The following is a 22,171-nucleotide window of genomic DNA, read 5'->3' as shown; positions in this document are numbered from 1 at the left end:
GACAATTTTGATCTATTAACTGAAACTGAAATATAAACATTTAGATATTATGGTTTTCATAATACAATGTGAATACAATGTCTTCTTCTAAATTTCTGAAAATGTTATTTTCAGCCCTAGGAGTTCCAGGTATGTAAAAGATAGACAAATTCCATTTTTTTCATGGTAACATGCAATTAACATAACTGGGTTTAATTTTATACATATTTAGAATTAGAGTTTGATTTTAATGACAGGGTTTTATGTCCATTACAAAGTGTTTCCTTTGCAGTGATCCATTAGAACTCAGCAATGAAAATACTTTAACAAGAAAAAACAGAGTCCTGTAAAATGAACACATTAAAAATTCATATGCAATAAGAGCTTTTAATACTATTCATTTTAATAGATGAGTCAGTGTTTGAGCTGATAATTTAAGCACTATGGAAAAATGTAAAGTTTGAATTAATGGTAGAATTCACTTTAGTTTAGTGACTTTTAGTGACTTTAGTTTCACAAATATAAATGAGCAATGGTCATTTACTCACTTCACTTTAACATAATTTTAAAAATAATATTTGTGTATGTACGCATATTTTATGTTACATCCATTTCAGTGGTTTGATTTCTTAGGAGCTACTAAAAGCTTATGAATATGAATAGTAATTATTTTCAAAAGCAGTCTATAATTTATATATATACTGTATGTGTCCCAGGTATATTCATTTGTAAAAGGGACATATTAAAACGCTGATCTCCGGGACAAAAAAACTTTATTATATATTAAGCTTTCATCAGCAACTGTTGACATTGTCAAAGCATAAGCTAACATTGGGAAGCCCTCATCTTTATAGTGTCAACAATTTGGCCTTGAGCATGTTACTGGTCTACCTGCTGTCTGCCTATGATTGGTTGTATCATTCCTAATGTGGTTGTGTTGGCCGACATCTGCCTCAATCTTAGCGCTTAGCCTCCCCCCATCTGCCCCACCCACCAAACATGACTGTCTTGTAACACCAGACTGTCTGACATTGCCGCCTGATCACTCCCCCTGCTGTCATGGCTTAGCGTGCTGTCAGCGTGTCATGCAGTAGTTTTAGTTGGTGACCTGTGCACTGTGTTTGTTGCATTGACCACGCTAATCTGCTGTCTCCTCCTCGACCTTGTAATTGGTTCAGTCCGTTCTTCCGTATCTTCAATCATCGTAGCTCCCAGCTGCACTGGTGTATCAGTTGGTGTATGACCAGGGTCTTTCACCTTCCTGTTTGCACAGGAGAGAGATGGTCAGCAGTTTGCCCGTTCCAGCCCCTGCATGGTTGCTTGTTTTGTCTTAGTGCCTGGTATGCCAGTAACAAGTCAACATGCTGGTTGATGGAATGCTGGTTAGACAGTCAGGCCTCCTTCAGCAGGTGGCCACCCTTTGTCGAATCCTGGGCAATTACCTCAGCACCTACAAAATTGAATGTATGGCTGTTCTCAATCATATGTGTCCACACTTGGGACCGTTGCTCATTTTGCCTGACTGCTAACTTATGTTCATGGACCCTTGTCTGTAGGCATTTTGTGGTTTCCCCAACTGTAAACCACAGATGACATCTCTCCTTTAGATAGGGATTCTTTGGGGCTCATTATCCTTGTCTGCAGTGTCTGGATGGGTTTGTGTGCTACTCTATTGTCATGGGCTGCAAGTTTCCATGCTGTCGCTTAAGATACTCCGTTGATGTACAGAAGTATCACCCAGGTGGCAGTTGCTGATCTGTCACCGACTGGTTGTGGTTCTCGGTGTCAGCAGTAGCGTCAGATGAAATCTATTGAATACCCATTTTGCATACACACCTGATAGAGGTGAGTCCGTTCTTTGGACTTTGCTGCTGTTGTACTGCAATGGGTGTCGATTCTGTTAAATAATGTCTGGATACAGCTGATTTTATGCATGGTGGGGTAGTTGCTATCGTTGTACAAAATGTGGTCAGTGTTAGTAGCTTTGCGATAGACACTGGTGGAAAGAGTGCCATTGGGCTCATGACTAATTAGTACACCTAAAACGGCCAAGGTGTTGTTCGTTTACATGAACTGGATATCTGGATAAATCAAGTTGAGTATCTCCATGAATCCAGTCTTGCGTTTGATGACGACAAAAGTGTCAGCGACGTACCTCACCCAAAATTTAGGTTTATAGTAAATCATCGCCTTATATTCTATTTTTTGTAGAACTGCCTCGGCATTTACCCCTGAGATTGGAGACCCCATGAGTGTGCCTTTTATTTGCTCGTATATATCACCATCAAATGTGAAGTATGACTTGAGGCAGAAATTGAATAACTGAATAAGGTCTTCTGAATTGGGCGAGTCAGGGTTCCGTGGTTCCTCAAATTGTAGCAGCTTTCTTATGACTGATACTGCAAGTCCTTGGGGGATAGAGGTAAATAATGATACTACATCAAAGGATACCATTACCTCATTATCCTCAACTGTTATTGTTTTTAGCCTCTTCAGAAAAACTTCCAAGGATTTGCTGATCAGGCGGCAATATCAAACAGTCGGGTGTTACAAGACAGGCATGTTCAGTGGGTGAGGCAGGCAGGGAGGAGGCAGAGCAGTAAGATTGAGGTGGATGTCAGCCAACACAACCAAATTAGGAATGATACAGCCAATCATAGGTGGGCAGTGGGTGGATGGACCGGTAACACGCTCAATGGCCAAATTGTTGACACTCAAAGGGCTATAAAGACGAGGACTTCCTAATGTTAGCTTACACTTTGACAATGTCAGCAGTTGCTGATGAAAGCTTAGTATATAATAAAGTCTTTTTTGTCCTGGAGATCAGCATTTTAATATGTCTCTTTTACAAATGAATATACCTGGGACTCTAATTTTTAAAATAGTTGCAGACGAATATGGGCAAGTAATGCTACGACAGGCTAGACATTGGGAAAACCTCACAAAGCATAGGGCGACCAACTATGAGAAGTTAGCCTTTCTCCACAGCTGTATCCGGAACAACCTACCACCAAAATCGCTGCATAAGAAATCATTGGTTGATACACTGGAAGGCCGTGCTGTGGTCTGACAATTCCAGAATCAAATGATGCACACCATGATTAATGACCATCATAGGTATATCAATGCCCAAACCATGAAAATTAAGGAATACCGTGAATGCCGCCATATGATATTGTCATATGACTATATCCAATTATATTCATAATCTAATAAGGAATTAAAAATAATATTGTGATTAATTTTTTGAATGTAATGTTGTAAAAATAAATTTGAATTCTTCACATCACTTTATTGGACCACCACGATATGTTCTGAAGGGAGACAGTCTAGAAACTGCAGATGGTACTAAATGAAGCAGCAAGACTACAACTGGACTATCCCACAAATAGAAAATAGAAATACATTTATATTAAAATCACTGTATTATTTGCCAATAGGCTTCCAGACCCAATTCAAAGTACTGGTCATCTATCTATATACTACTAAAATTCTCCTTGTGCTTATCTGTTTGTCTATTAGCCCAAACTGTATGCTATAATGTAATAATGTTTGGTTCAATGTACCTAAAATCTTCTAACTTAAAGAATGTGTAAAAAAAATCAGGCACCCATTACTCCAGCATATTAAATTTTCCAGAAAATTCAGACTAGTTTTATTCGCAAAGTTGTGCCTATTGCAATGTTTCTGTGATCAGGTAAACCTGCTCTTTAATAAACTGAAGTTTTCATTTTTAATTTTCAAAGCAAAGTAATAGAATACCATTCAGGAAAATTTAATGATCACTCTGGTTGCATACAACTGCATCACCTTTCTCTCAAAGAATAGAATAGAATAGAATAGAATAGAATAGAATAGAATAGAATAGAATAGAATAGAATAGAATAGAATAGAATAGAATAGAATAGAATAGAATAGAATAGAATAGAATAGAATAGAATAGAATTCTTTATTGGCCAAGTGTGATTGGACACACAAGGAATTTGTCTCGGGTACATAAGCTTGCAATGTATAGTACATACAAGCAATAAGTGATAAATCATGATAACAAAGTGAATCACAGAGAATAATAAAAAACAACAAAACTATCACAGAGCATTACACCGATACCCTAATGAGTCACAGGGTTGGGTATATTTCCTTTAAGGCTCTGCACAGGAATACATCAAGCAACCCTTCACCAGAATATTGGTCTGTCTAGTCAGATCATCTGGAAACAGACTACTGAAAGTTCCCTCCCCCTGGTGAGACAGCAAGCCTTCTCTGAAATAGCCCCAACCTTATAAATACTTATAAAAATGCCTTCCTAACAGAAGTATTTGTAGCCCCAGCTTGTTTCAATTCTAGCAAGACAATTTTATTTCAATTCATTCTTGATCTCAGTTAATTGCTATACATGAGATTGTGTGTGTGTGTGTGTGTGTGTACATTGTGTCAACAGTTTTATAAAAATGCGGACTTCTGGTGGCTGCGCGGCGCCGGAGACAGCCCTCCCGGGCTGCCCGCAGCTCAGCTGAGTGATTTTCGCCCGAAACAGCGCTGATCAGCTGTTCGGGCGAATTTGAAGCCCCCTCCTCAGGAGAAGAGGAGGGGGTGAGGCCCCAGGTAGGGGTCGAGTTCTCCAGGGCCGCCTGAGCTTGTAGCTTGGGCGGCTGAAGGATCGAACTCCCCCGTAGCCTGGGTCGCTCCCAGCTGGCCAGCGCCTCTGCTCCTGATTTCTTGGAGCAGAGCCAGGCGTCTGCGACCACCCCTGCCTGAAGGAAGGACTATGGAATAAAAAGAGCAGGCAGAGCGGTACAAGAGGAAAAGGTGAAGAGGATTATTTTATTTTACTCTCGAGCTTGATGGACTTTTTAAACTTAAAGTGAAAGTGCGTCACAATTGAAAGTAAAAGATGGCGGCTAAACCTCCCCCTAAAACTCTTCGGAGTGCTGGAACTTCTCCGGTGCAACAATCATCATTGCAGGCATTGCATCCTCCTGATGTATTGACATCGAAGGATTTACAAGATGCTCTTGAAAAACATACCCAGGTAATTTTGGAATCAATGGGTGATAAATTTGCACAGATGGAGGAGAAATTGGAGAAGTTGGAGGAGAGAATGGAGGAGAGGATGGAACAGAAGTTTAGTGTGATGAAGGTAGACATTTTGTCTTCAGTGTATAAAGTGGCTGAATGTGTGGAAGATTTGGATGAAAAAGTGGAAGATTTGACTCAAAAGAATACCATATTAGAAGCAAAAGTATTGGAGAATGAAGATTTAAGAGACAAAATGGATAGAGAATTGAGTCTTGCTCAATATTTCCAGATGCAGTTTGCCATTAGAATCAGAGGTATAAAGGAGAATATTAAGGAAGATCTAAAGCAGCTGGTTTCTGAGGCTCTCAAAGTGGTATTGAATCAGCCAGCATCCGAAATAAAAGGAGGCATGGATAAAGTGTTTCGTGTGAACTCATGGATTGCTAGACAGAGAAAGTTGCCTAGAGATGTGGTGGTTTATTTTGCAAAAAGGGAAATTAGAGATGAAGTTATACAAGCTGCCTATGATACTAAAGTTGTGATTGCTGATCAAGAAGTTCTGGTTCTAAAAGAAATTCCTCCAAAGATTTTAAGGAGAAGGAAGGATTTTACATTTCTTGTGCAAGAGCTCAAGCAACGAGATATAAGGTTCAGATGGGAGATCCCAGCTGGGTTGATGTGATGCATGAAGGTAAAAGGTACCGTCTGGTTACTGTGATGCAAGCGCGTGATTTTTACAATAATGTTTTAAAAGCCAACCCCATTAACACTTCTGGAAGCTGCAAAGGGATCTGGAGAAGGAGAACATCAAGAGGCTGAAGATGGACAGACAGAGGAGGATGGTGTTGGAGGAGATCAAGTTACAACTTCTTTGGATGATCCCAGAGAACAGAGGGTGACGCGTGCTGCTTTAAAATGATCAAAAAAGATAAAAGAACAAGATCAGCAGAAGTCTATGGAACTTTCACAACGTACTTACAGCCAAGCAGTGGGAGGTGGGAAAAGATTTGGGTGAGGAATGTAAAATTTACACAAGCTTGAAATCTAAGAGAGAATTTTTACAAAATGTTTTTATAGATGGCATTTAGATCTTTAAAAGCTAAGTATGTATCTGAATTATTAGCCTAATTGTTGGAGGTGCGGTGATGAAGACGTAATATATTTTCATATATGGTGGACTTGTAAAAAGGTTAAGGTTTTTTGGATAAAAGTCTGGTGGAACATACAGAAGATTTTTAAATGGAGGTTAAAGTTTTGTCCGCAACTTTTTTTTTTTGTTGGGAATAATTACAGATGCTACAGTTGTGGACACTAAGTTGATGTTGAATTTAATTACGGCAGCAAGACTTTTGATAGGTCAGTACTGGAAGAAAGAGGAACTGCTGACCATAGAAGAGTGGACTTTAAAGGTTTCCGACCTGGTTGAAATGGCGAAGATTTCGGCCTATTTGAAAGATTACTTGCAAGAACGCTATATTATGGAAGGGAGAAAATGGATTGAGTTTATCCAGAATAAGTATAGGGTTAAGAAGTTTCGTGTAGTATTTGAATAAGTCTTCTTCCTTTTTTTTCTTTTTCTATCTTAGTTTTTTATATATATATTTAATATTACTAAAAGGGACGCGGTGGCTCAGTGGGTTAGGACGCTGAGCTTGTCGATCAGAAGGTCGGCAGTTTGGCGGGTCGAATCCCGAGTGCCGCGTAACAGAGTGAGCGCCTGTTACTCGTCCCAGCTTCTGCCAACCTAGCAGTTCGAAAGCACGTAAAAATGCAAGTAGAAAAATAGGGACCACTACGGTGGGAAGGTAACAGCGTTCCGTGCGCCTTTGGCGTCTAGTCATGCCGGCCACATGACCACGGAGATGTCCTCGGACAAGCGCTGGCTCTTCGGCTTTGAAACGGAGATGAGCACCGGCCCCTAGAGTTGGAAACGATTAGCACGCATGTGCGGGGGAACCTTTACCTTTACCTTAATATTACTAAGGTTTGTTTTATCCTATAGAAGCTAGAGAGTGATAGATTTTAGAGCTTATGGTTGTTAGTATATGGTTGTTTATGATTGTTTTTTTATATATACCTTGTATTTAGCTCTGGGAAGTCGGGGGGGAGGGGGGGAGGGGGGAGAGGAAGGGGGGGAGGGAGAAGGGAGGGGGAGGGGGGATTTTTAAGGGAAAAATTGTATGTTAAAACTTTTCAATAAAAAAAAACAGTTTTATAAAAATGCCTTCCTAACAGAAGTATTTGTAGCCCCAGCTTGTTTCAATTCTAGCAAGACAATTTTATTTCAATTCATTCTTGATCTCAGTTAATTGCTGTACATGAGATTGTGTGTGTGTGTGTGTGTGTGTGTACATTGTGTCAACAGTTTGTGTATATGCGTATACACAGTTTGATTTGTGCTTACAATCTAAAGCACAAATCAATGTGTTTAGCAATAGCTTTCATTCTATGTATATGCCTGCTTATTAGGGCTTTTGCCCCCCCCAAAGCGGCATTATTACAAAGTCAGCTTTATTGCCCCCAACAATCTGGGTCCTCATTTTACCTACCTCGGAAGGATGGAAGGCTGAGTCAACCTTGAGCCTGGTGGGACTCGAACCTGCACTAATTGCAGGCAGCTGGTGTTACTTAAGGAGACATTAGTCCACTGCTCGACCAAGGCTCTTTTTAAGAAGCAGAATTGTGGCATTGTTCTACTTTATTTATTATTAGGTTTTTGCTTTTCTTTTGTTGAGGTTATGATGACCAGGGTGGAATATAGGTACTTTTGAATGAACAAACAAATGACCATTCTGTAGCTGTCAGTTCCTGTACAGCAGAGCCATGGAATTATGTGGCTCCAGTGTACAATGGGTGTGAGTGCATAAAGCAGAATCCCTCTGCCATTCTTTTTAAAGCAACTGCATCTTTTCCAGTGACAAAGTACCTTAAGGTTGCACAATTTTAGGAAAAGGTGCAGTTGCTTCAAGGTTACATGAAAAGAACTGGGATAGTTAGCCCCAAAGCTAAAGTTGTTTGAATCTAATTTAATTTTGCCCTTTTATGAAAAATTTTGAAAAGGTTTTTCAGCTGGCCCTCAGGTCTCATTGGGAATTTTGTTTGGGCATCTCCCATATTATGGGAAGCCAACTATTGGCATTGGAAGTGGTTTTCACATGATTTCCCAGTGAACACTGTGTTATGTTATTACTGATGATACGCAAAGCTTTGGACTGTGAAATATTTCGATCTAGAAACAAAACATCTATTCTGGATGGTCAAATTGTGAAACAATAGATGTGTATTTGAAGAGTTTTGTTCTGAGGTTGGAACAAAACACAGTATTTTATTCTAACCACGAAACAAATGGTATCATTTCATGGGTTTGGCATTTCCAAACATGATAATTGGGCTCTTTTCTGTGGTTTGTGATTGTGTTCCTTTTCTATAAATTTTACTCAGCATACTGTAGTTAGTACACTAGTAATTAGATGACTTTAGAAATGTATTCCTTCCCCCCCCTCCACATTTGGTCTGGTCAGTAATCATATTTAATGATTGCAGAATTGTCCTAAAGCAGAAATAATGTATCTACCCTGTCAACATAGATGAATTGTAATCAATGACCCAGTTGTCCTGTCAGGGTGGTATATAAATCTAATAAAATAAAATAAATAAATATACAAACAGATCTTTTTTCTGATAATGTTTGAGCAATACAGGCCAAGATAGTGATGCTGTCATTTATTCTGTTGAACCACTGAAATAGTACAACACATGTCATCTGCTGCCTCTGTTTTTCCATTGTTATTTGGAGTCTGGATAGAGTTGGATGTTGAATAGAGTTATGAATGTAATTGCAGTAGGCTCATTATCTCATGTGAGAAACTATACTACAAACTGCTACCTTTTCCCTTTAAAAAGGGATATATCCTGCAATTGCTCATTGCACAGCAACAGCACCCAAGTGGCAGATGAAATCTTAGTGCTGTGTTACAATAGACAACACTTTCTCAGATGTGCTGAGCTTTAAGCCAAGGTTCTCTGTATTTGCCATAAATAAGTGAGCTCCATGCAGAAATATGCATCTTTATGAAGATAAATCTTAGTTTGCCTGAAAACATCAACACACAGTGCTAGACTTGGTACTTGTACTTATATTCTGCAAAACAGACATCAGGCATTCGGATTCATAAGTCCCCAAATTAAGAGTGAAGAAGAAAAACATTTTCTTCAAAGTGTCAATTTGAGACAAACTTGGCATCAGTTTCTGTTTGACTGATGACTGAAACAACACAAGAAATCACCCATAAGAAAACAAACCTCTTTCTTGAAAGGAAGACATGCGCAGAGCATCTCTCAGTCAGTCTTACAATAATTACAGTATCATAATTAAGTAGGTCCCTCACCGCCACCCACTGGGTGCTCACATTGTTCAATAGTAATATTACTTCTTGTTATGGAAACAGTCCACTTCTCTGAGCAGCTGGCCTTGGCTCTCAGTTGGCTAGACATCATCCCTCCCAACTTTGCATTCCATTGTGAAGATATGAGCAAAAGAGAAAATCTAGGTGAAAAGGCAAATCAATCTTGACAGCTTGTCTTCACTAAACTGTGTTCAGGTAGAGGCTGGATGGGCAACTTTCATCTGGATTCCTACCTATACAGTAATGGATTGAACTTGATGGCTTGGGTGGTTCCTTTCCATTAGGTATTCCTATAGAATAGTCGAGATAATAGCAGCACTACATTAACACATTTAATTGTACACAATTAACATCAAAGCCATTTAACAGCACAGTGAAACTGAGATCCCATATCAAAATGGTACAAGAAGGAATTGATTACTATGGGGGCAAATAGGAAACAAAGAACAAGTTCTTGTCAATGGTTTGTCCAATAATGGAAAAAAGATTCTTAGGGATAAACAGAAGAATAATGCAGCATGCAATACAGTACACTGATAAATTTAAACAAGAACTGTGCTTTTTACTAAATACCAATATTTAGCATTTGTACAAGTTTTGATATTGCTAATATGTTTCCCAGCACCGGTTCAACCAAGTGGTGTGCCAACAGGACAGTGGTATTGAATAATAGTTGGACTTCAAGTTACAATGCATTGCCACTTTAGTACAAAGAATCTGATTTAGGGCCAATTTTGCAAACTTGAGGACATACCAGATGAGTAGTAGACTTTTAGCGCTTATCATGGGACATAGGATGCTATTCCATCTGACTGACCAGGGCTCTCTTTATGTTTTGTTGAATGTGATAGAAAGTGAGAATAGGGCAACAGATTGGCTGGGAAACAGAAGCCTAAGATGAGCATGAAATGTCATTCAAATGACAATTTTCTCCTGCAGAGATAGATAGATAGATAGATAGATAGATAGATAGATAGATAGATAGATAGATAGATAGATAGATAGATAGATAGATAGATCTATAGACCTGCACAGATAACAAATGAAAGCATATGATATCATCAAGAGAGTAAAAGAATTGAAATGGAAATGGACTGGTCACATAGCAAGAAGAACTGATGGCAGGTGGACCAAGGCAGTCATAGAATGGATCCCACTTGATAAAAAGCCTCCACAAGAGAGACTTAAGACAAGATGGATCAAGGACATCAGCAAATATTGTGGACTCGATTGGCAAAAGAAAGCTCGGGACAGTATAGGTTGGAAACATGCAGAAGAGACCTTCATTGGATAACTTTGCCAGGCTTTGACACCTAATATATCATCAACCACCTCCAAATAACAATCAAGGAACTACCGATTACCTCCAAAGATAAACAGCATTCAACACTGGCAGGGCAACCTGATATATAGCAACAGAGAGAAAACCTCAGACCCAGTAGCACTGATGATGTTACCTAACTGGGTCATGAAATGTCTGCCAGCAACAACCAAGTTCAGAGAGCACCTAAGACTACACAGTTCAACTCGTGTGTGTGTGTGTGTGTGTGTGTGTGTGTGTGTGTACACAAACACACACACACACACACATGTCCCTCTAAACGAGCATAAGTTAAGAGCACTTTGAATTTTTGTGGAACACTTTGTCCAAATTTTAGTTTTGGTTATAAGTTTGTAATGCTTAACCAAAATGGCCATTTTTAAAAAAATAATCATTGAAAAAACAAAAACTTGCACCAGCCGCATTCCATGATCCCAGATGTACTTGGATATAACTCTATAAAGCACTGGATCATTCCCACCTACATTTACAAAAAAAAAAAAGTTGGTGGGGTTTATTGACGTCTCACAATGCTGACCCCAGCCCGCTGATTTATTTTTCTCCAAAGGTAAAAAAAAAGAGATTGATGGGAATCAATGATAGTTAGTTTGATGGCAATGTGATTGCTTCTGAAGGCCATCTGTTGGGAAACTAGTGGGGTTCCTTGTGCAGCTGGTTGGCCATTGTGAGATCAGACTGCTGAACTGGATAAATAGGACACTGCTTATGTTTTTGCTCATGTTTTTAGAGGAAGATCCACAAAGCCACCTCATGACTCAAGTGAAAAGACATCTATAGCAGGAAAATGTCACAAAGACATAATGTAAGTCTGTTTAATCTGATCCTGAAACTACCCCTGTTACTGGGTTTCAGTAGGTCTGGATGTAACAGTGGCCCCAAATGAACAGTTGCCCCAACACGGGTAAACAAATAAGTTATGCCAATTGTATTTGACTTGAGAGACACTCATTTACTTATCTTACATTTTGAAATAATCAGCTTAGAGGAGAAGTCCCTTCTCTGGGACTAAGCTTTTAAACAAATGTATCTAATTTTTCCTATAAACAAAATGACCAGCCTCGGGCAGTTTTACAATGTGTGGTGCTAGCACAAACCTAACACCAAAGTTACAATGAATAATGGGTTTTAATTTTAATAAAAGGGAACCAAGCGAATTGTTGCAGAATTTTTTTAAAAAAACTGATATGAGGTCTAATTATATACAAAAGCTAGCAATCAATAATCAGCACACAAATAAATGAAAAACAAACCAGAAAACCAAAGACAAAAAAAGCATTGAAAAGTAAAGCATAAGGGATTTCTCCCGATAGCTGCTCCACCAAGTTTATTTTATGGGTCTGGGGGGGGGAGTTGCCCAAGTTTGGGGTAGAAGCCTTGGTTTATTGGCTGAGTCAGTAAACCTGTTTCTGTTATATCCTACCACTCTGAGAACATGCAACTATTAACTGAATAGGAAAAATATCCTACCTCTCATAGGGGCTTTACAGAACTATAGAAATCTAGTCACCAGCTAATCTGCAGCTCTTTATTTCATTAGAGAATCAATTTAGTTGGTGAACCTAGCTGGCACTGCTCACAGTTTTAAGAAGAGGAGGCATTTGGTAAGATATGTTAATTTCCTTCAGTAAGCTGTAAGGAAAGTGCCTCTTTTTTCATTAAATGCTGTTATTTTGGTGATCTAAGTCCCAATATAGGATCAGAGGTATTTTTCACTGCCAGATTTGGATTCCTATGTTTAAGGTATTGCTGCATTCAATCTAATCATATCATCAGTTTGCCCTGTTAAGTAATAATTGGAAAGTAAAAGGAAATAAAAAATGGTCTGTCTCCTTAGAAGGAAGTCAACAAAGACACAGAGTCCATTTTTCCTTTTAAATGGATAGATTAGGTGAAAACTGGGAAGTTATGTTCAAACCTGTATATACTGAATGTCAGCGCTGAGGATTTACTATAGAAAAGCCGAGCAAATTAGTTATGCTTCTAATGATATCAATGTAAACTTATTAAATACTTACTAATAAAGGAGAATATTTGCAGGGGTTGAAATGAGGAGTCCTTGGTGCTCTTTGAACTTGGTTGTTTTCTTGCAGACATTTCATTACTCAATTATTATTGGAGCTTATAAGGAGTGGGATTTGATTTTAGTCTAGTGGCTTGTCCTGGAGTGGTCTTAGAGGTTGGCTTGTTTGGCAATTCCTTGACTAGGGTATTGCTTACTTGACTGTTGGTCTGATTTAATCTTGGAGTTAATCTATGCTCATCTGGGTGATGATTGCTGGTACAGAGATTCCAAAAAGGAAATAAAAAGACCCAAACACCTCCCCACCAGCACCCAGATGAATATAGATTAACTCCAAGATCAACATCAGACTAACAAATCAAGTAAACAATACTCCAATCAAGGAATTGCCAAATAAGTCAATAGTAAACAGCCCAACCAAAGAACACCCAGGGCAAGCCACTAAGAGCAAATCCCACTCCTTACTAGTACTAATGATGTTATCTAGTTTGGATAATGAAATATCTGCAAGAAAACAATCAAGCTCAGAGAGCACCAGGGTTCCCTTAATAGTTACTACCACTATAAAAAAAAATTACAGAACTTGTAGCCCACATGCCATAGAAACAGAGATGTATCAACTTTGGTATCTGTTTGATTCCAACAGGATTTTGTTATTTGTATTTAATTATCTATACACTGTTTAAAAGAAGGTATATGATGAGGAATTTTAATATTTTTATGTGATGAATCATACTGTATGTGTTATATTTACCTGGAATAAATCATTTAAAAGAACTCTATATAAATATACAGATATTTTACACACACTTAAGTGTAAAGAATAATCAGCTTTACGTAAACTGAATTCTGAAAAATGTAAATGTTTGTGTAGCTGTGGTGGTGCAGTGGTTAAAATGCAGTAAAGCAGGCTAACTCTGCCAACTGCCAGGAGTTTGATCCTGACTGGTTCAAGGTTGACTCAGCTTTCCATCCTTCCGAGGTTAATAAAATGAGGTATCTAGATTGTTGGGGGCAATATGCTGACTCTGTAAACTGCTTAGAGAGGGCTGTAAAGCACTGTGAAGCAGTATCTAAGTGCTATTGCTATTGCTTTATTGAAATATCTCTTATAGTTAGGAAGTGTGTGCAAAGGTGTGTGTGCTTAAAGTCATTAGGCTTGGATATCAAAAAACCATATCAGTTTAGTCAGTCCTTAAATAAAAATACTTGTTTGGAATTTAATCTTAAATATACACCCTGAAAGCAACTAAAAGGATAAGCAAAGTGTAAACTAGATTGTTTCATGTTATCTGCACTATATTTTTTGAAATATTTACATGAACGTTAGTATATCTTTTTTCACAACAATATATCTTTTACAATAACCATTCATTGTGAACATTCCCTAATACATTTTTAAGCATTTGGGGATGTTGTGTAACACTTGTACTTCCTTGGGTGGAGGTCGTAGATGAATGTTTGTCGTTTTTAACAATAATACAGGCCTAATGAGTCACATAACATAATACATTGTTTATTTGGAGTGGGATGTGGGGGAGAGAGGAAGATGAATCTGTGATATGCATTTTAGTTTGCATAGCAGTTTGAGAAGAACAGATTTGGGAAGTTTGTATTAAAATGTGAAATGAATGAATGTGGCTTTTATCCCTAAGACTTTCTACACTCAACTTTGATAAGGTCCAATCATATGAAAATCTTAAATGAAACTTTTTTTGGTGATCATGTATCAGCAGTCAAATCCAACATACTATTTAGTCAAGTGTTTGAGAAATGTTTTCCCTTTATTACCCCACTCCTCCCAAATAGAGAAAAAATGAAAATCCTTATTTTCCAAGGGCAAAAGATTCCAGCTGAATGGATGTGCCTTTTGCTGCCTGCATAGTCTCTTGAAAACACACTTCAATTTTTGACTCATATTCCCCCATCACACCTGCTGATTACCAAAACAGCTTGCAGTTTAGTTGTGCTTCAAACCTACTAATACAAAATAGCAACACAAAAAACAACAACAACCTTTTGTTGTTTGTTCCCATGGAAACTAACAAGTATCTTCCAGTGAAACCAAGAGTGGGTGCACTATGGAGAACTTCATCATTAGTACAATGACTAATATGAATTCCACAAATCAACTCACAATAGTGAACTCCCCTTGACCTCTTGATCCAGATTATAAAATGAGGTCAAGCCTTGGCAATTACCAGAACACACAGTACATTTTGTTCCAATTCATAAAATAAATATAGAGCTAAATAAGTTGAGTCTTAAAGTCTTGCCAATCAATCAGAATAGGAAAAAACCCAGTAAAAATATTCTGCCAAGTGCTTTTCTCTCTTAATTTTGAAAGACATCAGAGTTAAATATACTGATTGGTGTTTACAGGAGGTGAAGTGAAACAACTCTCACAATAAGCCTGGAAAAGAAACAGATTTGGAGAGCAAATGGTTAGGAGAAAGCTGGTTTGTAATATGAATTCAAGCTGATATAGTCATAATTACAGAACAGGCTAGTCTATCAAGAAGGAAACAAATTTATTTATGATTATTAGAATGTTAAGCAACTGTCAGGACACAATAATGAAATGGATACCATAGGGACAAAGCCATTCCCAAAATTGGACACAACCAAGTCAAATATATTTAATGTCAATTTTAACTAATTAAATGATGCACAGTAATCCATCAAATGCAGATATAGACCTTTAAAATAATTAGATTCCTTCTCAGCACCCATTCTGATCATAATTCTATTAATAAATTTATTTCCTCCTCCTGGCTGTAAAATAAATTTATCACCTGTCCCCCATCTATTAGCAAATGAGTTTTCATGAACTACAATAGCTTACATTAAATTAAATTTACAAATTGACTCCCCAATCCAGTGTCTAACACTTTTACAATGAATTTTACACTTGGTTTCCAACCCAATCTAAGAGTGGTTTAAGACATTTCATGGAAAAACGAGTTATCATAGTAAATGGGGCTAATCAAGGCATGCAAATAGGAATTTCTTTACTGTTCTGGTCAAAGCATCAAAAAGAGACATATAGTGGGGGGGTGGAGCTAGCTTGGATGGACAACAGACGCTGAATTTCTGCCTCCTTCAGACCATTGCAGAGAATTGATTAAGAAATATAAAACACCCAATTAAGGACTATGAAAATTTAAGAGATTATGAAATGTGAGTTACTTTCCTTGCTTTCCTCCTGAAGTTTGGATTGTATTTGATTTGGTTTTGGACATTCTCCCAAAGAAGCTTTGAATTTGGATGTTTGACTAAGAGATTTAAGAGGCTTTTGAAGGCTAATGGGGAGAGGAGGGGCCCTATGATTGAAGACTGATAGGAGAAAGAATTTGGAGAGAGTTTAAAGGAGTACCTGGCTGAGGAATTCTGGGAGTTGAAGTCCATGAGTCATAAAAGGGCTGAGTTTGAAGATCCCTGCTCTAAGCTAAGACAGCTATATCCATAGTCCCAGTTCTTCTTTCTGATGTTAAAGATACATCTATTCTTCCTGATGAAAGAGATGACAACTCCCTCACTTATGTTGCTGTTGGCAGCAGTAACACAACAGTTCACTTGTCTTGACTTGAAAAAACAGAATACAAGGGTGAAAGAATTCTTGTGAAAGAAAATACAACTGCCTTACTTGACCTGCCATTTTTATTATCTTAAATAAGAACATCATACAAAATCTGGCTGCCAACAAAGAGAACCTCTTTGAGACTCTACAGTACACAGAAGACATTAAGTCTACGGCGAATGGCAGGTGCCAATGCAAATGGATCTGCTCACATTCTGCTGCTGCTTGCATGTAATCATTCCTTCTTCTTCCCTCCCCCACTGGTCCATAAAGCCAGAAAGGTTGTGGATCACTGTGCTAAATCACAGAGATTTTGATGCTTTGGAATTCAACTTGTAACCATTCAGCCACCATAGATCACAATCCTTGCTGTCAGCTCAAAAGCAATTGCTGCATAAATATCTTCTTCATTTTCACACTTCAGACTGCATATGATCTAGTGTACAATAACAGGCTCAGTCCTGTGCACCAATATTGGGATCAGACTGACAGCAGATGAAAAGAAAGATCTGTGTTTTGATCTTTACTGCTTTACTTCTTCAGTTCCTTGTTTAGACAAGATCCTGGGATCATCAAAATAATATGATAATATAAGACAAATTGACATGCTTTCCAAAGTTCATTGATAATTATGAATAACAGTTAGTTTAGAATTAGTTTTAAGGAGAAGCAAGCTTGTCTTGTCCTGACTCTATTAATTTATTTTAAATTTTGTCTTTGGAAAGCCAGGTGTGATTTATTTTAATGATACAAAGATAAAAATGTGACATCTGAAGATGGCAATCTTTCTCACTCTTGACTGGAATGAAGAAATCAGAACAAGTTGTAAGCAAAGCAAACCCTTAAAACTCAACCAGTATATTTGTTTAATTGATTTGTATCCTGCCTTTTCTCTAACAGCTCAAGAAATTGCACATAGCTCCATTCCTTCAATTTTCCCATAAATACAAGCTTGTTCTAGCCCAAATAACTCAACTAGCCCAAAGTCACCCGCTGACTTTCTGTGTTTAGGATGGAATAAACACATTTCTGGATAGCTCATTGCCTACACAGCCTTTATAATTTCCCACAGCCTTCCACTTCACAACCCATCTATACCTGACAGCTATTTAGTTAGATTGTTTTTAAACATGGGTTTGTACTCTTGGGAAAATCAGTAAACCATGTTCAAGCAACAGCTGACAATCATAGAAGGAGATTGAACTAAGAAAAGGCATAAATAATACCAGCCTTTTCTGTCCAAATTTCACTAATAGCCTCTCACTTAGTTGCTGTTTGGGCTTACAGATTTGATAGATATGAGAAAACCCTGGTTTCAAAGATCAACTCTCCCACTGCCCAAGACGAATGGCTCTGGTGGGTAGAACAAAGTCTGCAGTGCCAGGGTGGTATATTTGCACCAGCCTACAGTGGTCAATAAGTGCTGGCCTGACCCCAGCACTAAGGGTTCACCTTAGTGTAATATTGACCAAATATTGGTCAATATGAAGGTTGCACCCAGAGAAAGACTGTTGCAGCTTGTTGCCTGGTTAAAAAGAAAAGTTCATTTTAGAGTCAAAAGTACAGGTTAGGGATTAGTTGAAGGCATCATGAGAAGAACCAGTTTCATGTAATGTCACTGGACTGGAAGCTGAAAGGACCATGAGTTCTATTCCTGTCTTTTGCAAGGAAACTTCTTCATTTGATGGCGAGGGGTGAAGACTGACTGAAAGACACACCAAAACAAAACAAAACAAAACAAAACAAAACAAAACAAAACAAAACCCAGACTGCATAGTAAGGTGGAGGAGTGGGGAGATAGACAATTTGTGTTATGTAAGTGAGGAGAGATACCAAGTAAGTTTTCCAAGTTAATCAGCAAGAGCTTTGGCATGAGGAGTGGCAGTAAAAACAGTGTGCATGGTTAATACTTAATGCCAGCATGACTAAAACGGTGAGTCATAATTGGGCATGCATTTTTTTTGTACTGGCTAAAGCTTCTAATTTTCCCATTGAATTTGTTCCCTTATTTTAACTGATTATTTTGTTTTGTCCTGGAGTAGGACTTCACAGAAGAAACCAAAACACTATAATTTCTCACCTGATGCATTCCCATTCTGATGATGGAAAATGGCTGTCCCTTGGCAGCCCTTAAACAGCATGCCATGGATCAGAAGAGCTGATTAGATCTGGCTACTCTGTCTAAACATGGGTTGGTGGCTAGCTGCTTTCCTGTTTTTCAAGCCTGGAAGACAGTTAAGCCAATGTACAGTTTCTAAATTCAGAAAAGTCATACTTTTGGCAAGATTTAATGCATTTCCCAAAACTGCTCTTAAAGGGAAATTTCAGGATATTCAATTCAAACAAAAAAATTGCCTGTGTGGTGAAGAAATTATTGAAACATGAAGACATGTTTTATTCTATTGCCTTTATTATAAAGATGTCCTGCTCCAGGTAATAACTCTCCATCTCAGATTCCCAGATCACCCTTATTCATTCTATTTACAATTTTTATTCTCTAACTAATATGATTTTATTTCTCTAAATACAGCAAAGTTTTGCTTTACTATGTACTTTTATGTAATACATAGATCAGATTCATTTCATAATTAGTTTTATTAGCATTTTTATTTCCTTTCTCAAAAGTGTCTTCTTTTTTATTGGTCAATGACCCTTATGAAGGTTATTGATTGATTGATTGATTAATACTGAAAATAAATTCCAAAAGAGCTTCATAACTTTACTTTCAAAAGTTTCTATTTTTAAAATTAAAAATGTATTTCTAATCCATAGTGGATGTATTGTCTAAATGATCTCAATCTCTGTCAAAGTCCTTTTTCCTCCAGTCCTTTGGTAGCTCTATCCAAACATTCAGCAAAAATAAATTTTCGTATTTTGCCTCTTCTCCACTGCTTAGTCACTATATTGGTATAAAATGGGCTGTCCCCATGGCTGATCCTATCCTTCCTCTGTTACATTTGTTTCAAGTCACCACAGACACCCATTTTGCCTCTAAGTAATGGGGGGGGGGAGCCCAAAAGAGTTTAAGTGCCTTGAGGCTACCCTTGAATTATTTCAGAATATGTGGAAATCTTACTTTAAAACCAGTATAGTTAAGAATGACTTAAGCGTGTTTCACTTTGCTGGGACTGCAATGAATCCATAGGAACAGAGTAGAAAAGAAGACATTGGCAGAATATATGCCAATGGAGAAAGGACAAACATGGACAGTCCCAATAAACCTCACCACTCAGATGAAATCCTTGTGCCCAAGACAGTCCCATATATGTACAGTAGACATCTGCAGATAGAAAAGTATATGTGCCAACTTCAACATGAGCAAGAACTCTCTGTGTCATCATGGTTCTTTGTACCTGCAGAAATTAATGCACCTTTAATGCTATGTCTAAAGCCACTTTTTGTTAGGTTAACAGATTTCCTATGGATGCTGACATAGTCAGAGCAAGACCTTATTGGGGGGGGACATGTTTTGATTCCAGATGCATATATGTAGGTATTTTAAGTAGGATTCACTTATTTATTTATTTATTTATTTATTTATTTATTTATTTATTTATTTATTTATTTAATAAATTAATTGATTGATTTTATATACCGCCCTATTCCCGAAGGACTCAGGGCGGTTTATAGGGCGAGTTAAAACAATACAAATAAGTACACTTTAAAATAGAATTAAATTAAGACTAGCCCACAATTAAACAAATTAAAATTAAAATTAAAATTAAAATTAAAATTAAAATTAAAATTAAAATTAAAATTAAAATTAAAATTATTAAAATAATTAAAATTAAAATTATTAAAATAAAAATAAAAATTAAAATAATTAAAATTAAAATTAAAATTAAAATTAAAATTAAAATTAAAATTAAAATTAAAATTAAAATTAAAATTAAAATTAAAATTAAAATTAAAATAAAATTAAAAACCCCTCAGTCCAGGCCAGCAAGATCAAACAACCAAGTTTTAAGGTCCCGGTGAAACGAGCAAAGGTCTTAATATTTATTTTATATCACACCCATCTCACTGCTTGCGGGACTCACTGCAGCAGTCTCCAATCTTTCTGGCTCCACAGACTGGCATTGTTGGCAGTGGCAGTGTTACCAGTCCATGACCCAATATTGGTGATGCCTGACTCACTATACTTTGTTCCTAAACATTATCAGTGATGCCTTGAGTTCTGCCAGGCTGTTTACAGTTAACATATCACCATATTCCCCTTCATGGATTACTGCCTTGTTGTGGCAAAGGGGCTTGCGTAACTCAGTGAAGCTATGAGGTATGCTGTGCAGGGCCACCCAAGAAGGGCAGGTCATAGCAGAGAGTTCTGATAAAATGTGATCCAATGGAAAAGGAAATGGCAACCCACTCCAGTATCTTTGCCATGAAAAACCCATGGACACTACCAAAAGGCAAAAAGATATGATGCTGGAAGATGAGCCCCTCAGGTCAGAAGGTGTCCAATATGCTACTGGGGAAGAGCAGAGGGCTAGTATTAGTAGCACCAGAAAGAATGAAGCGACTGGGCCAAAGCTGAAAGGATGCTCAGCTGTGGATGCATCTGGTGTCGAAAGGAATGTCCGATGCTGTAAAGATTTTTTTCTCCATAGGAACCTGGAATGTAAGATCCATGAATCAAGGCAAGCTGGACGTGGTGAAACAACAGGTGATAAGACTGAACATCGACATCTTAGGAATCAGTGAACTAAAATGGACAGTAATGGGTGAATTTAATTCAGATGGACATCAGGTATACTACTGCGGGTAAGAATCCCTCAGAAGAAATAGAGTAGCCTTCATAGTCAATAAAAGAGTAGGAAAAGCAATACTGAGATACAATTCCCAAAATGACAGAATGATCTCAGTTCAAATCCAAGGCAAACCATTCAATATCACAGTAGTCCACTGGTGCTGAAGAGGATGAAATTGACCGGTTTTATGAAGCCCTACAGCACCTTAGAGAATTAACACCAAAAAATGATGTCCTTATCATCATGGGGGGTTGGAATGCTAAAGTAGGAAGCTAAAAGATAACTAGAATAATAGGCAAGTTGGGCCTTCGAGTACAAATAGAAGCAGGGCAAAGGCTGATAGAATTTTGTCAAGAGAATACGATGGTCATAGCAAAAACTGTTTTCCAACAACCCAAGAGACGGCTCTACACATGGACATCATCAGATGACCAACACAGAAATCAGATTGATGGAGAAGCTCTATACAGTCAGTAAAAAAAAAGACCATGAGTAGACTGTGGCTCTGATCATGAGCTTCTCATTGCGAAATTTAGGCTTAAATTGAAGAAAGTAGGGGAAAGCACTAGGCCACTCAGGTATGAACTAAATCAGATCCATGATGAACACAGTAGAGTTGACAAATAGATTTAAGGAATTAGATCTGATAGACAGAGTGCCTGAAAAAGTATGGATGAAGGTTTGCAACATTGTACAAGAGGTAGCAACTAAAACCATCCCAAACAAAAAGAAATGCAAAAAAGCAAAATGGCTGTCTGCGGAAGCTTTGCAAATAACTGAGGAAAGAAGGGAAGCAAGGGAGAAAGAGAAAGATACACCCAATTGAATGCAGAATTCCATAGAATAGCTAGAAGAGATAAGAATACCTTCTTAAATGAACAGTGCAAAAAATAGAAGAAAACAATAGAATAGGGAAGACCAGAGATCTCTTCAAGATAATTGGAGAGATAAAGGGAACATTTCATTCAAAGATGGGCATGATAAAGGACCAAAATGGCAGGGACCTAACAGAGGCAAAAGAGATTAAGAAGAGGGGGCAAAATTACACAGAAGAACTATACAAGAATGAGCTTAACA

The 22,171-nt window shown here is 37.8% G+C and overlaps 1 pseudogene across 1 annotated transcript in view; it reads right to left on the bottom strand.

Moving 5' to 3' along the window:
- LOC310634807 (contactin-6-like) overlaps positions 1–22,171 on the bottom strand; it is a 185,424-nt pseudogene that overhangs the window by 113,521 nt on the left and 49,732 nt on the right. The window contains exons 3-4 of the transcript in view: positions 15,956–16,102; positions 14,596–14,699 (exon numbers count right to left, since the gene is read on the bottom strand). The product of the transcript in view is annotated as a contactin-6-like (transcript). The remainder of the gene's footprint in view (positions 1–14,595; positions 14,700–15,955; positions 16,103–22,171) is intronic.

Source organism: Vipera ursinii (assembly GCF_947247035.1).
Source record: "Vipera ursinii genome assembly, chromosome: 2".
Taxonomy (NCBI): domain Eukaryota; kingdom Metazoa; phylum Chordata; class Lepidosauria; order Squamata; family Viperidae; genus Vipera; species Vipera ursinii.
The sequence above is the reverse complement of the archived record's forward strand: the minus strand, read 5'-3'. Positions and strand labels throughout refer to the sequence as shown.